The 14,595-nt window shown below is 43.2% G+C and overlaps 1 non-coding gene across 1 annotated transcript; it reads left to right on the top strand.

Annotated features, from left to right (window-relative positions):
* Nucleotides 1-3,694: 3,694 nt before the first annotated feature.
* On the top strand, nt 3,695-3,767 carry TRNAR-CCU (transfer RNA arginine (anticodon CCU)). The gene has a single exon. It is a non-coding gene; the product is annotated as a tRNA-Arg (tRNA).
* The last annotated feature ends 10,828 nt before the right edge of the window (nt 3,768-14,595 follow it).

Genomic DNA, 14,595 nt, shown 5'->3' with positions numbered 1-14,595 from the left:
GACTCCTAATGAGAGTGTTTGGAGAGGTGTGTGTGTGTGGGTGGGGGTGGTTGGAGGGTCTGAGGCAGGGTGGGGCTGGGGTGAGAGAAGTGATCTCTCAGGGTGCAAAATTTAAAGAGGCACGCACCCTCGAGTACCAACTCTGCATCTGAATGACTTTGACAGTGCCCATTTCCTTAAACGTGCACCTGAAGTGCCTTGCTGGACTCACAGTAGTCCCAGCCCAAGTCCAGAAGGGTTGGAGACCCAGCTATCACTGCGCCCCAGATGAGCCAGAGCAGGGAGGATGGTGGACAGTGGGGGCACTGAGGAGGAGGGGGCAGTAAAACTGGAACAGCAAATGTATGCACGAGGTTGTGAAGGGAGCGCTGAGGGGACGCATGGTCAAGGGCTGTGGAGAGATGGACCAGGGCATGCCTGGGAAGGAGACTTGTTCAGGATGTGCCTGAACATCCTTGGAAAGGAGACCAACCTGCAGGTACTGGTGGGGCCGGGGGTGCATCTGTGTCTACTCACTTTGGCTACAGCTTGTCATCGTCACTATACCAGGAGGGCACTCCAAGGTCATGGGACACTTCTGAGCTTTGGCTGAGGCCATGAGGAGAGGGCGGAATTGAGCCTCAGACCTCTAGCTGCAAGCCCAGGGAGGCAGGGGAGGGAGAGGTTTGCTCTGTTGACAATCCCCCTTTCCACGCTCAGGGGCATACCTCTCCCCAGTGGGTTGGGGCATAGGCACAGGGCCCCTTGCCAAGGGCTGCTCCAGCGGAGGGTCAGACAGTTTTACTCCTGCAGGTGCTCCTGGCCTCATCTAGGGACCATTTTCTCCCTCCACGTTGGTGATGGTTGAAGGGAATGAACTGAACTGAACTGTAAGGGACGGTGTCTGGAGGACAGCGTTTGCTCAGCTTGGGGGAAGTGACGCTAGTGATGGGCCTCTGAAGGCAGGTAAAGGGCCTGGGGCAGGTGTCTGACTCTCTCCCTATGACCCAAGAGCTATGATTACCTCCATGTTACGGATTAGAAAGATGAGGCTGGGGGAGGTTAAATAGGCATGTGGCCGAGCAGAATTTGAAGCTGGATTTGTCCAGCTTGCTCTTTGCCAGTGCAGCTGGACCCGAGGGAAGGAGGGATGAGCAGAGTGGTGGCCACCTGGAGGCGGTACAATAGGCCTGAAATCACCGGCCCTGCCAGAGATCTTGGCCACCCTCCCAGGGATGGCAGCACCACAGGCCTGGCGCTGCGGAGGACTTGAGAAATGGGAGCTGGTTTTAAAATAATTATCCCAAGGCTGCCAAGATTCCTCACGCCTTTCATCCTTCCACTTAATTCATTTTTTAAATTTAAAACTATTTTAAAACCAAAAGTGGCCTCCTTCTGCTATAATTACAGTGCAAGCTTTGACCCTATTAACATCCAAATGGGATGCTCCAGCTGGATCCCAAATGCCTCCAGCAGACCTGACCTCAAGGGACGCAGGACTGGATCCTGAATCCTCATCCATGGCAAGATTGCCTCCTGGAGGCACTGCTGGGCACATTTAGGGTACCCAAGACAAGATGGGCTCTGCTTACTCCCAAGACCCCAGAGACCCCTTCCCAGGGTAGCCAGGTTGACCCTCTAAGATTTGGACTGCAGGGCCCAGGCAAGTGGCCACAGCATGCCAAACCTGTGCCCAGGCTAGAGGACACAATCTTCCCCCCGAAGCACCTCCTGGGCTCCAGAGCATCTCCCTTATCTTGGCCTCACCCTGTCTCAGGAGGGGGGGGGGGGGGGGGGGGCGGTGGCTGTGAAGACCCAGACTGCCAAGAATTTGCTCCCAAACCCAAAGTCATTCTCTACATCTGTTGCCTCAGGGGCCAGGGAAGGGGTCCCGCTATGGACTGGCCAGGAACAACAACTAGCCAGGATGCTTAACTGTGAGGAAAGTGGTCTGCGGCCTGAACAACGTTTGGAAACAGGGACAGAGGTGGGTCTGAGGTAGAGGGTGCAAGATAACCTGATAGAGTAACTGATAGGGTTGATGTCTGGGAGGGGGCCACACTGAGGTTTAGCTGATGGGGCCTGGGGCAGGGCAGAGGCCTGCCCGCTGCAGTTGGAACTGGGGAGGGAGGTCAGTTAATGGTATCTGCTCAGGCTGGGCATCTTGGGGAGCCTCCCATGTCCATGGGTCACAGCTTCAACTCCAAGCCCACCCTCAAAGGCAGAATATACCACTGGTTGGTTAAGATTCCCAGGAGGAGGGGAACGTGACTGTTTGAGCATGGAGGGTTCTAGTATTTGTCCCACAGCCAAAGGGCCTGAGGGATGCATCCTTTTGGAGTCCTCTCTGCTCACAAATTCTAAAGCAGATTCACTGACTTCCGCACTTGGGCTTTGCATCACACGTCACTCAAGCCCTCTGATGCTTGTGTCCGCCTCTGTAAAATGGAAATGATATAATGTGAGTTTCATATGTAAGTAAAAATTTTCTAGTAGCTCTATTTTTAAAAGTAAAAAAAGTCCAAGGTACAGCAATCAGAAAAGAAAGAGAAATAAAAGGAATCCAAATCTGGAAAGGAAGAAATAAGCCTATCACTATAGCAGATGACATGATACTTGACTTAGAAAATCCTAAAGACATCACCAAAAAACTACTAGAACTCATCAGTAAATTCGGTAAGTCTGGCAGGATACAAAATTAATATACAGAAATCAGTTGCATTTTATACACTAACAATGAACTGTAAGAAAAAGAAATTAAGAAAGCACTCTTATTTATAATCACATCAAAAAGAATAAAACCCCTAGGAATAAACCCAAGGCAGTAAAAGATCTGTACTCAGAAAACTATAAGGCACAGATGAAACAAACTGAAGATGGCACAAACAGATGGAGAGACAAACCATGCTCATGGGCTGGAAGAATTAATACTGTTAAGATGACAATACTGCCCAAAGTAATCTACAGATTTACTGCAACTCCTATCAAAATACCAGTGGCATTTTTCACAGAACTAGAATGAATAATTCTAAGATTTGTATGGTAACACAAAAGACTTCCAAATAGCCAAAACAATCTTGAGAAAGAAGAAGAAGCTAGGAGCATCACACTCCCTGACTTCAAACTACACTACAAAGCTACGGTATACTCCATACAGAACAGTATGATACTGCCACAGGAACAGATTATACAGCAATGGAACAGAATAGAGAACCCAGAAATGAACCCACACTTATATGGGCAATTAATCTATGACAAAAGAGGCAAGAATATACAGTGGGGAACAGACAATCTCTTCAATAAATAGTGTTAAAAAAAAATTGGATCGTTACATGAAAAAGAACTGAAATGGATGACACCCTCACACCATGCACAAAAATAAATTCAAAATGGGTTAAAGACTTAAAAATAAGTTCTGAAACCATAAAATTTCTAGAAGGAAACAGAGGCAGTACTTGCTTTAACATTGGTCTTAGTATATTTTTTTGGATATGTCTCCTCAGTCAAGGGAAACAAAAGCAACAATAAACAAATGGCACTACATCAAACTAAAAAGCTTTTGTACAGTGAAGGAAAATATCAACAAAATGAGAAGGCCACCTACCGAATGGGAGAAGATATTTACAAACAATATATCCAATAAGGGGTTAAGATACAAAATGTAAAAAGAACTCATACAACTCAACATCAAAAACAAAAACAACAAATAGGGAATTCCCTGGTGGTCCAGTGGCTAAGACTCTGCACTCCTGATGCAGGGGGGCTGGGTTCGATCCCTGGTTAGGGAACTAGATCCTACATGCCACAACTAAGACTCTATGTAGCCAAATAAATAAAAATAAATGTTTAAAAAAAAAAAAACAACAAATAGAACTTCCCTGATGGCCCAGTGGTTAAGATTCTACCTGTCAATGCAGGGAACATGGGTTCAATCCCTGGTTTGGGAAGATTCCATATGTTATAGGGCAATTAAGCTCACAGGTCACAACTAGAGAAGGGCCCCCACTCACTGCAACTAGAGAACGCCCATGCACAGTGAAGAAGACCCAGCACAGACAAAAAATAAAACCAAATAACCCAAATAAAAAATAGGCAGAGGATCTGAATAACCATTTTGCCAAAAAAGACAGGCAGATGGTCAAGAGACATTTGAAAAGATGCTCAACATCACTCATCACCAGGGAAATGCAAATCAGAACCACAATGAGGTATTACCTACCACTTGTCAGAATGGCTATTATCAAAAAGACAACAAATAAGTGTTAGCGAGGGTGTGGAGAAAAGGGAACCTTCACTACACTGTTGGTAGAAATGTCAGTTGGTGCAGCCACTACAGAAAACCATATGGAGATTCTTCAAAATATCAAAACTAGAATTGCCATTTGATGCAGCAATCCCACTTCTGGGTATTTATCTGAAGAAAATAAAATTACTACTGAGAAAACATTTATGTACCCCTATGTTCATTAGTTATTATTTATAATTGCCAATATATGGAAGAAACCATTTCATTTATATTTAATTGAATATCATTCAGCCATACAAAAGAATGAAGTCTTGATTTGCGATGATGTGGATATGGGCTGAGAGGTATTAAGTGAAATAAATGAAAAAAGTGAAATAAATCCAAGAAAGACAAATACTGTATGATTTCACATATATGTAGAATCTAGAAATCAAAGCAAGTGAAAAAATATGAAGAAACAAAAACAGAATTATAGATACAGAGAACAGATGGTTGACAGAGGGGAAGGGGGTAGGGGGAAGAAAGTAATCGGTGAGGGAGATCAAGAGGTACAAACTTCTAGTTGCAAAATAAATAAGTCACAGGTATGAGATGTACAATATGAGAAACAGCCAACGATTATGTAATATCTTTGTGTGATGACAGATTGTAACCAGACTTATAGTAGTGAGTATTTTGAAATGTATAGAAATATGGAATCACTATGTTGGGTACCAGAAACTAACATAGTGCTGTAGGTCAGTTGTACTTCAAGAACAAATAAACAAAAAAAGAGATCAAGCTTGTGGCTACCAGAGGCAGGGTGTCGGGGTAGAGGGAATTGGATAAAGACAGTCAAAAGGCACAGGAGTTCCAGTTATAAAGAAATAATCATTAGGGGTGTAATGTACAATGCAATAAGTATAATTATACTGCTATAGGTCATATATGAAAGTTGTTAAGAAAGTAAATCCATAGAGCTCTTGCCACAGTGAAAAAAAATTTTTTCCATTTCTTCACATTTTTATCTACACAAGATGAAGGATGTTCCCTGAACTTATTGTGACCATCAATTCATGTATAAAGTCAAATCACTATGTTGTACCCCTTAAATTGATATCATGCTGTGTGTCAACTATATCTCAATAAAGCTGGAAGATGAATAAAATTTAAGAATAAAATTTTTATATAAAAGAGAAATGTATTTAACTTGAATACTATATTTTAGTTATATACATAATGTAATATATCTATTTTATATAAATATATATAAAATAACAATATATATTTCAATATATATTATACATATAAAATATAAATCATATGTATAAATATATAATATATTATATAAAATATATAAATTTGGTGTATAAACATATTTATATTATATATAATATAATATTATATATAATATGTCATATATATTATATATTATAATTTTATGCATAATTTTTATGTATATTATATTTTATATATTTGTATATCACATATTATAAATATGTTATATATAATATATTTTATATGTATATTTATATGTAATATGTATGTTTATATAATATAATATATTATATTATATAATATAATATATTATATTATATAATATATTACATATAAATATACTTATAAAATTTATATGCTATATTAATTATAATATATTAATATATAATATATATATTATATATTATATATTATATTTTATATGTATATTTATATGTAAGATGTAGGTTTATATAATATAATATATTATATTATATAATATTATATACATATATTACATATAAATATACTTATAAAATTTATATGCTATATTAATTATAATATATTAATATATAATATAATATATTTAATATCAATATATTACATATTAATATATAAATTATATTATATAAATTTTAAAAATAAATTTTTATATAAATATACATATATAAAATAATAAAATATATTTCAATATATATTTCTATATATATTTCAATATATTTCAAGATATGTATTTCAATATATATATTATATACATAAAATATATAAATTTTATGTATATATAAATATGTATATTTACATATACAATAGTAAAATATATATATTTCAATTATATCCAAAATACTTTATCATTTTAACATATCATCAATATAAAAAATTAATGAGATACTTCACATTATTTTTGGTGCTAAATTCTTGAACACCTGTGTTTATCTCACGCTTTCTACATATCTTTCTACATATCTCGGCTCAGACAGGCCACATTTCAAGTGCCCAAGGCCACATGTGGCCAGCGGCCACCATACTGGACAGCACAGCCCGAAACAGATGCCACTCTTTACAGGGCCATCTGCTAGCAAGGTGTCCAAGCAGGCCCTATGGCCAGGCCCAGAGCCAGACAAGGCAATGGCAGGCATGAGTCAGATCTGCTCCAAGCCTCTATCCGCGACAAGGGCAGTCTCAGAGCACTTGAGGCCAACTTGGCTGTCTCTGTCAGGACGTCCCTCCTCTAGGAAACCGCCTAAGTCCCTTCCTCAGTCCGGCCTGGCTGGCCCTGTCCCAGGACACCCCACGCAAGACCCTTGCCGTTCCACTGGGAAAAAGATCAAGACCCTCAAGAAGGAACAAATGGCAAGAGACTGGGGGGAGGCGGGAGTGCCCCTGAGAAGGGTCATGGCTTGATTGAGGACACTTGATTCGTTCAGGAAGGTTTCCTGGAAGAGGGGGCCAGGGCCAAGTTGTCGGAATCCGGAATCCGAGTGGAGGCTCAAAAGCCTCAGCAGCAGCGAGCCCTACAAGACAGAAAGGAGGGAGGTCTGGCTTTGCCCAGCATGGATCAACACAGGGGGGATGTGTGGCTGCAGACACAGAGGTCCCCAGGCTCTGGAGGGCACAAATGCCAGGCAGGAGTCTACCCTTACATCCAGGGGCCAAGAGGAGCTACTGGGAGGTCTAGAGCAGGGGCTAAAGGGATCCCAGATTGGAGGAAGAGGACTCTCTGAGGTTCAGAAAGCACTGGGCACCTTGGCCTGAATTCACCTTCCAACCCAGGCTCAAGTGCAAATGTTGGCAGGTGTGATTCATCAGCTCCTCCTGCTGCCTCTCCTTGGCTCCTGGAAATGGACTCATGCCCATGCCCTGGCAGTTCCTGGCTTGGCAGTCTGTGAGTCTAATCTAAATCTCTCCAGCTGCAACCCAAATACCTGTCTTTAGTGGCATGTGAGGGTGAGCAGATGGCTCTTTCCCACTAAGCTGCCCTCCAGGGAAAAGCCCTGCAGGGACGGCATGGGTACACAGGAGCCCTGCTCTCAGCTGGGCCCCCATAGATCCCTTGGATCTTCAGAAAGGGACTCTCCCTCCTGCTCCTTCTCTCAGCACCTGCTCTGAGTGACAAGTTGTTGCTCTGGGCACGGGTGTCCCCAGAGGGCTCACTGCCCTATCTCTCCAGCTATCCAGTCTCCAGGGGAACCAGGGGTGGGCGTGTGAATTTTTGCTGTGGTTGCTTCTTCTCCTGAGTGTCCAGGAGTAGAGTTTTGGGGGAACGCCTTTTTCAGCCAGAGGAAGCCGTGGCAGTGATCAATAAATTGCTCAGGGAATCTCAGGACATCCATGTCAAGAGGATTCTGACCCCACTCTACAGATACAACAACTGAGGCTCAGAGAGGGAACAGCGTCTGTTCAAATGAGTTGGTGGGAGATCTAAAATGTATGACACCCAGCGCTATGCTCTTCACCCAACATGAGAGCCTAATCTAGCAGAAAAATCTCCCCCATACCAAATAATTCCTGCTTGCCTGTCATGGGGGCTTACCAGGTGGCGCAGTGGTGAAGAATTCACCCGCCAGTGCAGGAGAAATAAGAGACGTGGGTTCGATCCCTGGGTCAGGAAGATCTCCTGGAGAAGGGCATGGTAACACACTTCAGTATTCTTGCTTGGAGAACCCCCACGGACAGAGGAGCCTGGCGGGCTGCAGTCCATGGGGTTGCAGAGAGTCAGTCATGACCGAATTGACTGAGGATACACGCACACCTGTCGTGGAGCCTGAAATCCTGTCGTTTGAGCTACAGTGCTCACAGCTGAGAAAGGTCCTCTGAGGAAAGGCAAGTGTCCCCGGAAGGGGCACACAGCAGCACCTTATGGGGTAATGACTACCACCTCCTCTCAGCCTGCTCGGCAACCCCTTCACTTGGCCTCAGTCTCTGCATCTGTAAAATGTGTCAATGAAAGGCCCAAGAAACCTAAGGTAGAGCTTGAGAGAAGAGGGAAAACAGTCCCCAGAGGGAGAGTTAGTCTGTGTCTGAGCTGGGGGGCAGATAGCTCTGGATTTCAGGATGTGGGTCGCCCTAGGCACTCCCTACACTGAAAGTGGATGTAGTGCTGGGTCAAAACCTGCAGGGACAGATGATCAAAAGAGCCTCCCCAAACCCCCAGGGCTTTTCTCATCAGCGTGCATCAACCCAGGAGAATACCTGCGCTGAAATCCAGCCCAATGTAATGGGAGCTTAGAGGTAGATTCAATTGATTTATGGAAAATAAAGGCATCTGATGTGTTTACCCAAGTCCACGAACTATTACCTCCTTTAACACGAGGTCTGTACTTTAGGAGAAGTCAGGGTCTGGAAATGGTCTCTCCTAGGAGAACAGAGCTCTAATGGTATAATTTCAGGCAGGGGCAGGTGAGCTGAAAAAATAACTGGGGGCAGCTAAGCCTTAGAAGCCTTGGCCGCCACACTCAGCCTGTGGTTTCTAGGGGCAGCAAAGGAGACTAGGGGCCTCCTCAGCCCCTGCAGCTCAGGTCTGCCAGGTACAGGGTTGCTCACATGCGTCCTTTGACCTTGGGCTGGGTCCAGAGTGCTGAGCGCCAACCTGGCTGCTTTAGCTGGAGCCAGGGGTGGCTCTGGCAACTCTGGGGGCACGGGCCGGGCACAGCAGCCAGCTCTACAGTCTTTGGGGCACCTGCCTTGATCCTAGTGTCCCCTGAGGTCAGAGGTCATGCTGAGGAAGGGAAGTCAGGTGGCAGGCAGCTAGCAAGAACTGCCAATCCCAGCCAACTTCACTAAGCTTTGCTGTAGGTTAGGACATTTAGAGATGGGCCTTCAGCACCTATGGCACACAGCCCTGGCCTCCGTGTCAGGAAATGCCAGGCTTCACTTTCTTTTTCTGCCTCTCTTCACACTGACACGCATGAGAACTGGGAATAGAGAATGGAAGGAAATAGAGAAGGTGGTCATAGGAATAGAGAAAGGAAGAGCCGATGCTTAGGGTTCTACTATCAGACCTGGAGCCACTTAACCCCAACGTTTTACTTCAGCATAACTTAAGATTTATGGAAAAGTTGAAAAAAATACATTGAATACCCATAGACTAGCCACTCAGACTCGGTTTTGTCACATTTGCTTTCTCCCACTCTTTCTTCATATGCATATTTTAAAAAAAACTTTGAGAATAAGTTGCGGTCATGATACACTTTCACTCCTCAGTAGTTTAGCAGTTTTTCCTAAAAATAAGGACATTCTCTTACATAACCACTATACAAGAATCAAAATCAGGAAATTCACATTGATACGTTGCTGTTATCTAATCAGTGTACATCAATCAGATTTTGCTCATTGTCTCCATAATGTCTTTGTGAACCCCCAAAATTCCCAGACCATGCATTGTATTCAGTTGTCTGGTCCCTTAAGTCTCCTTTTCTCTGGACAGTTCCCCCATATGTTTTTCTTTCACAACCTTGCCATGGTTGGAGAGCACAGGCCAGTGATGTAGTAGGAATACATCTACTAGGAATACTGATGTATCCTTCAGTTAGGTTTTGTCAAGTGTTTCCTCATGGAGACTCTGGTTATATACCTTTCATGGGAATATCACAAATCAATCCCATATTGTCTTCAGCACATGATATTGACTTGTCCCATTCAGTTCAGTTCAGTTCAGTCACTCAGTCGTGTCTGATCCTTTGCAACCCCATAGACTGCAGCACACCAGGCCTCCCTGTCCATCACCAACTCCTGGAGTTTACTAAAACTCAAGTCCATTGAGTCAGTGATGCCGTCCAACCATCTCATCCTCTGTCATCCCCTTCTCCTCCTGCCTTCAATCTTTCCCAGTGTCAGGGTCTTTTCAAATGAGTCAGCTCTTTGCATCAGGTGGCCAAAGTATTGGAGTTTCAGCTTCAGCATCAGTCCTTCCAATGAATATTCAGGACTAATCTCCTTTAGGATGGACTGGTTGAATCTCCTTGCTGTCCAAGGGACTCTCAAGAGTCTTCTCCAACACCATAGTTGAAAGCATCAGTTCCTCAGTGCTCAGCTTTCTTTATAGTCCAACTCTCACATCCATACATGACTACTGGAAAAACCATACCTTTGACTAGATGGACTTTTTTTGACAAAGTAGTGTCTCTGCTTTTTAATATGCTATCTATGTTGGTCATAACATTTCTTTCAAGGAGCAAGTGTCTTTTAATTTCATGGCTGCAGTCACCATCTGCAGTGATTTTGGAGCCCCAAAAAACAAAGTCTGTCACTGTTTCCCCATCTATTTGTCATGAAGTGATGGGACCAGATGCCATGATGTTAGTTTTCTGAATGTTGAGCTATAAGCCAACTTTTTCACTCTCTTCTTTCACTTTTATCAGGAGGCTCTTTAGTTCTTCTTCACTTTCTACCATAAGGGTTTTGTCATCTGCATATCTGAGGCTATTGTTATTTCTCCCAGCAATCTTGATTCCAGCTCGTACTTCGTCCAGTCCAGCATTTCTCATTATGTACTCTGCATATAAGTTAAATAAGCAGGGTGACAATATACAGCTTGACTTACTCCTTTCCTGATTTGGAACCAGTCTGTTGTTCCATGTCCAGTTCTAACTGTTGCTTCTTGACCTGCATTCAGATTTCTCAGAAGGCAGGTCAAGTGGTCTGGTATTCCCATCTTTTGAAGAATTTTCCACAGTTTGCTGTGATCCACACAGTCAAAGGCTTTGGTGTAGTCAATAAAGCAGAAATAGATGTTTTTCTAGAACTCTCTTGCTTTTTCGTCCTTCATTGGGAAGACTGATGTTGAAGCTGAAGCTCCAATACTTTGGCCACCTGATGCAAAGAGCTGACTCTTTGGAAAAGACCCTGATGCTGGGAAAGATTGAGGGCAGAAGGAGAAGGGGATGACAGAGGATGAGATGGTTGGATGGCATCACCGACTCAACGGACATGGGTTTGGGTGGACTCTGGGTGTTGGTGATGGACAGGGAGGCCTGGAGTGCTGTAGTTCATGGGGTCTCAAAGAGTCGGACACGACTGAGCGACTGAACTGAACTGAACTTGCTTTTTCGATGATCCAGCAGATGTTGGCAATTTGATCTCTGGTTCCTCTGCCTTTTCTAAATCCAGCTTGAATATCTGGAAGTTCACGGTTCACGTACTGTTGAAGCCTGGCTTGGAGAATTTTGAGCATCGCTTTGCTAGGGTGATTTTGCTAGCTTGTCCCATTATTGGTGACGTTAACTTTGTTTTCTGTTATTGTTTTTTCATGGAAGCATAATGTATATATGGCTTCCCTGTCGGCTCAGACAGTAAAGCATCTGCCTGCAGCGCAGGAGACCTGGTTTCGGAGGCCTGGGTTGAGAGGATCCCTTGGAGGAGGGCATGGCAACCCAAGCCAGGTATTCTTGCCTGGAGAATCCCATGGACAGAGGAGCCTGGAGAGCTACATTCCATGGAGTCCCAAAGAGTTTAACAGGACTGAGCGACTAACAAACACACACATACATGCAGGGTATATACAGAAAAGTACATACACCCAGTGAACTTTAACAGTCTGAAGACACAAGTGCAAATGGCACCCAGATCAACAAAAATACATTTCCAACACTGCAAACCCCCAAGTCTGCCGGGGTCCAGCCCCAGCGGGTCCAGGAATACCCAAGGGATAAGTGGCGTCGGCGAGGAAGAAGACAGACACACACAGAAGGTTGCGTAGAAAAGGTAGCTTTTTTTAATTTTTAGGACAGCTCAGTTTTTATAGAATGAACGTTACCTCCCGCTTAAGTCACCACATATTACATCAGATACTGGTTTCGTGCTTCTGTCAATATTTTTCTTTCCCATGTTTTTCCCCTATGCATTCATCTAGAACATTTCCAATTACAGGGCTTTTTCTTAAATGTCCTGTACATAGTCCTCTTGCCTCAATGGCCTAACATTTTCACTCTAACAAAAACAATGTTCCATAGATTCCCGACATAGTATGAATTCTTTGGGTAATAAAACAATACATGGGAAGGGTTATTAAAAACATGTTTGACATTTCTGAGAATAGTACCATGTGAAAACCCTGATATTTTTCTTTACCTGAAATTACAAAGTCTACAATGATTAACTATGAAGCGGCAAAACACCTCTGTTAATAGTGAGATAATGGCAGTGAAGCTGGTTAATATAAATCTTCTATTGAAATCCTATGTACCCCATTTTCTAAATCTACAAAAATACCCATAATATCCCATGTTGTTTAAAGAAAGGGAAACAATGAATAAATAGCAGCAAAGAAATAGCAATAATGAAAACCCTCTCAACCAAGGAGCAAGTAAACTGAAGCAGTATATCTACTTCTAAATCTAAATGTCTCTACTCTTTTCTATTCTGGAACATTATAGTCTTTTAAGCAAGCAGCCAAACTATACCTGTGGCCTTTTTCTTTTTTTTTTTTGACTTGATGTTTATGGTCGTGTCTGAGCCAGAGCAATCATGAGCATTTCCAAAAAGGCTTGGACTTTTCCAGGGAGGCCTTATTACTATATATTTTATTTCCAAAAATTAATAGAAAGCCCAACAACAGTAAGACAGAAAGAAGAAAGGGACATACCGGGCCCCCGGGACAACCTCGAGGGGAAGAGCTGCCTTGCAGGTTCTTCTCTTGTCCCGTGACCTTGTCACAGCCTGGGTTTGTCCTGGTGATTCCCGAGGGGACATATTGGGCCCCCGGGGCAGCCCCGTGTGAGGAAGAGCTGCTTTGCAGGTTCCTCTCTTGTCCCGTGACCTTGTCATGGACTGGGCGCATCCCGGCAGCTCCTGACACAAGTCCTCATCAAGTTCCTATCTCCCCAAAGTAACCACCATTCTGACTTCTAATAGCATAAACTGCATTTGTCTGGTTTTGGACTCCGAATAAATAAAGTCATTTATTTCAGAAACATCTGTGGTTTCTGGATGTTTTGCTTATAGTATGTTTGTGAGATTCTCAGAACCTACTTTCTAAAATAATAAATGCCATACTTACCATTATGAGCCTTCAAAGAAAATGGAAGAAAATGTAACATCTACATGTAATTTCAAAAAAAATCAGCATAACACTTTGCTAAGTCACTTCAGTCATGTCCGACTCTGTGTGACCCCATAGACAGCAGCCCACAAGGCTCCCCCATCCCTGGGATTCTCCAGGCAAGAACACTGGAGTGGGGTGCCATTTCCTTCTCCAACGCATGAAAGTGAAAAGTGAAAGTGAAGTCGCTCAGTCGTGTCCGACTCTTAGCGACCCCATGGACTGCAGCCTACCGGGCTTCTCCGTCCATGGGATTTTCCAGGCAAGAGTACTGGAATGGGGTGCCATTGTCTTCTCTGGCATAACACTTTAGATAAATCAGGGGTCCCCAACCTCTGGGATCTAATGCCTGATAATCTGAGGTGGACCTGATGTCATATTAATAGAAATAAATGTAAGCTCACTTGAATCATCTTAAAACATCCCCCGGCCCAGTCCATGGAAAAATTGTCTTCCACAAAACCGGTGCTTGGAGTCAAAAAGTTTAGGGACCACTGATATAAAGGACAGTCATTTATTATACATAATAAGATATATTTATATATACAAATATGTAATTTTCAATAAAAATATCATGTGTGTCAGTATGTAAATGCAGGGGCACAAGGATGTGAAGAAGTCTTCCTATGTGTCTGTGCCCATATTCAGAAGCCCTTTAACATGGCAGCCACACACACATTCCAAGCAGAGGAACATGATATTGTTGCCATCGTGGGGAGATTTTCCTATTTGGTGAACAACTCCTGGTGAAATTACAAATGACACATAGTATGATAATTTGCTGCATATCAAACCTGTGCAAGCCTTACTTTGAACTTCCAAATAAAATGGTACAAGGTTGTAGGCTCTGATGTAGATAAAGTTTCTTCACTTGACTGAATATCCAGGTGAGATGTTTGAAGGTGGGGCAGGACTCAGACGTCCTCTGTGGCGTGAGTTTTCCTGTGGGACTCCTAGGACCCTGACTGTCCCAGAAGCCAGGGTCTCCTCAACCATGTGACAACTACCCCCAGGTTCTCCAAATGCTTTCTGAGATGGTACCATAAGCTTACGAGACAAACGGGGAGGTCATCTGGGGGCCAGAGAACCATAGGGGTGG

The sequence above is a fragment of the Odocoileus virginianus genome, chromosome 20, assembly GCF_023699985.2.
Source record: "Odocoileus virginianus isolate 20LAN1187 ecotype Illinois chromosome 20, Ovbor_1.2, whole genome shotgun sequence".
NCBI classification, from domain to species: Eukaryota; Metazoa; Chordata; class Mammalia; order Artiodactyla; family Cervidae; genus Odocoileus; species Odocoileus virginianus.
The sequence above is the reverse complement of the archived record's forward strand: the minus strand, read 5'-3'. Positions and strand labels throughout refer to the sequence as shown.